A 3,934-nucleotide genomic window follows, 5' to 3' on the forward strand; every position below is an offset into this window, starting at 1 on the left:
TAGGTAGATACATATATATATATATATATATACTTTTCCAGGTTATTTCGCATGCTTTCAACGAATGACTCGAAATCACGCGTAAACGGCTCTTTTCCCCAGAAAAGGAAAGTTTTATTTACAATTTCTTGCATGCCCTGCCACCACGTAACAAATATTTCGGGTCCTTTATCGCAAATAGCTGTTACATGATGCTAGAAATAGCAGCCAAATCTTTGGTGGTGAGATACGTTTAATGCACTCGACAAAAATCCTATGGAGAAAACTATTTCACACTGACATTACGAACGGGTCTTTTACGAAATATGTACCGTATTTTTAAAGTGATTTTCACTTTAGAATATTTTTTAAATATGTCAAAAAAATTTTTTGGTAATGGTATTCGCTTGAAAATAATTATAAAAAACAAATACTTATTGTACAAACAACTTACATTTTTGAAATCACATTCGCTTAAAAATATTTCTAAATGATTATAACTACGATCACCTTTTTAAACGAACCGCTAACGTCAAAACCATGTTGAGTTCATCTCGAGTTCTCGAACCGACAGCATCCCACCCCACTCCCTGTCGTACTGCTCGGCCAGGCAGCATATCTATAAGCCTCCGTCAGAAAGATTTCCCGGATAAAACATCTAGTTGACTTTCATCGACGCACAGATTTTCCCCGAGCATGTCGTTACCCACAACTAATTCTCGATATAGTGCCAATATCAAGCTTCCATCTCCCGCGTTGTTCGAACTGAATGAAGTAGAGACCGCTTGACGATACTCCATTTGTCTTGCGCGTAATCCAAAGGACTACAGCATTGTCAAAGAGAAGAGCTAAGAATAAACGCGACTCGCAAACAATGGCCAAACCTGTCCATCTGTTAGAAATGCTAGTGACATAGCGACCTCAAGGAATACCTGCACATCATGAGTCATGGCACATCTCATCTTCAAGCATAGGGTATTGACAGCAAATGGAGCACGTGACCAATAAAACGCGACTCTTCCACAGAAAGCGAAATAGCAGGTGCTCCAGTTTGGTCTGCCAAGAATCGGGACCAGACATGACGGTCAAGTGATATTATTTGATGGAGGCGGTACAGGCGTTAACCATATATGCCTGACATTTCAGATAGAGCTTCATTTCGGTCCACTTCTGCGTGAGACTGTTTACCCTCATCGTTATCTCTTCCCGTATATTTTCCACCTGGAGATTGGGAGTAAAACAGAGAGACGAGCTATTTAGCCGATCTGTCGTCCAACACCCTAAAACGCTATTGGATGGGATGCATCTACATCTCTACATGCTATGCTGCAAGATCCCCAACTTTCTCTGGTCGATTTTAGTTCTTGTCCGAGTGAGCGGTCGATTTTGGTTCATACTTCGAGTGAGCGGTGCCGGTCACCTCGAGTCTAGTGTTTGTCACTGTCATAATTTCTGCTCGTATTCTAGCTGCGCCAGGATATTTCTCAATGTCTCTCATTTCCTCAAGAGTGAATCCAATGTTATTACACACATAAAATGTTGATGCGGGACAATCTTCATAGGCTGACGTGATTATAGTGAATTATTCCACCAGATCGCCATTTATACCAAAGAGACAGACATCACTGTACGTCGTGATAATGCAACTCTGGGACACAGGACCGAAACCGACTGCTGCGAAGATAGCTGTTAAATATTGAAGCTTTCTCTAAAACAATAGTCTGTGCAAAACCAAAAATATGGCACCCTAGTCATAGCACCAACTTGAACTTCTAACTTGTTGTCTCTTGAGGTCTTTGGGTGATACTTCGAGTCAACTTGTACAAATACAAAGCAAAAGACAAACATATAGTAATAATAATTATTTCTACTAAAGGTACAAGACCTGGAATTTGGGGGCAGGAAACTAATCGAGTACATCGACCCCTTAACGTTTCAGATATTTATTTCATCGACTCCCTAAAGGATGAAAGAATAAATCGACCTCTGGAGGAATTTGAACTCAAAATGTAAGGACGGGAGAAATGCCGCTAAGCATTTTTCCGGTGTAAAACTATTCTGCCGATTCAACGCCATTTACGATAATAATAATAATAATAATAATAATAATAATAATAATAATAATAATAATAATAATAATAATAATAATAATAATAATAATAATTAATAATAATAATAATATTAATAATAATAATAATAATAATAATAATAATAATAATAATAATAATAATAATAATAATAATAATAATAATAATAATAATAATAATAATAAAAACAACAGATGCAATACCAGTCAGTGGCTCACATGGCTTGTGATCTTAACTGACTGGAAGTGTTATCATGTACATTGTTTTGTCTTGGTATAAAAGATGGGCTACTGCAAATATTCTGCTTAATACCACAGATTTACTTGTCAATTGTCTGACCTTAACAAGTTGAGCATGTCCCTTGGTGGCTGACGATATGTGTATCTCTGATCATGAGCAGAAGTAGTGGGGGAGCATCATAGCCATGTGTTGAGAGGAATTCTTTGGGGTTTGAATAATTCAACTTTGGAAACATGGGTGTTTTGCTCAACATCCTTAAACAAACCTTATTCAATGACCTTTTGAGTGGGATGGGCTACTCGACCTTATGAAAACCCTAACTGGGCCCTACCTGCTTGGTCATGCGCTATTTATCTTTATATGAGATCACCATGTCACGCACATATGGATGTGATGCATGTGCCTGGTGTAACCTTATCAGATGGGTAGTCATGATGGATATAATGGGCTTCGTGTATTTTACCCCAGTGTCACTTTGATGGTATGCTCTGCTCTCTTACTCAATAATGATAATAATAGTTTCAAATTTCGAGGCTAGGACAGTAATTTTGAGGGAAAAGGTCTAGTGGTAGTCAACGATCCCAGTATTTGACTGTTACTCTATTCTACCGACTCGAAAAGGCTAAAAGGCAAAGTTTATTTAGGGATTTCGGTGCAGACGAAAATATCCGGAGAAACTAACTCAACATATTTCTCCAATGCTTTGGTGGGTTTTCATATAAAAATGAAAATGTAGAAAAGAAAAATCATTCTCCGATACCATTTTAAAAATATTGTAAAACCTTTTGTTTTAGCACTTGGGTAAATTAGTGATAACCGTTTCATATATATTTGCAATTCAGCGAAATTGTTTCTATATAGTGTTTGTTGGGCATGTTTAAAGAATGAATCATTTCGTGGCCCTGACGAGTAAAGTTAAAGTGCCACGTTTGGTGGTGGTTAGAGTATTGCACTCATGATCGCAAGATGGTTTCAATTTCCGGACCGAGCAGTGCATAGTGTTCTTGAAAAACCACTTCTTTTCACCTCGCACTAGTGCACTCAGCGGTAAATGAGTCACTCTACAGCGGGTTATCGTCCCGTTCAGGAGGAACGTTGTGATATAGGTTACTTACACGCCACGGAAACCTGGTGACCGGTCTCATAAGTCCAGGGAATAGAAACACAGATGTCTTGGGGGTTAATGAGGATGACGAAAGGAGGAAACTAGTGAGTTTTCGTGGAGGAGCATTTCAGAGATTATAAATTTCAGCGTTTTCTTTTAAATATACACACGCTTCATATTCTAAGACTATGTGTGTGCATGTACGTACAAACCTAGAGTAGAGGGTGAGCTAGTTAAGAAACTAGAAGAGGCAATTAGAAGTGGCATCGCATCCGACGTTTTAGCAGCGAGGTTGGCCCTAGACCAACACTTCAACGCCAAACACGAAGGGTGCGTTGTCAGGGCTAGGATGCGTGCTCTAAGGAACGAAGGTATTGGAGCCGCACGAGAGGCCCGGGTGGCGGAGGCGCAACAGGGCAACAGAGCCACCATTCGGTCTCTGGTGGACGAACAGGGGCGTGAACTGTTCGAGCCGGGCAAAATGTGTGAGGCCTTTCAGCGGCACTTTACTCGACTGTTTGGG

This window comes from Octopus bimaculoides, chromosome 16 (assembly GCF_001194135.2).
Source record: "Octopus bimaculoides isolate UCB-OBI-ISO-001 chromosome 16, ASM119413v2, whole genome shotgun sequence".
NCBI lineage: Eukaryota > Metazoa > Mollusca > Cephalopoda > Octopoda > Octopodidae > Octopus > Octopus bimaculoides.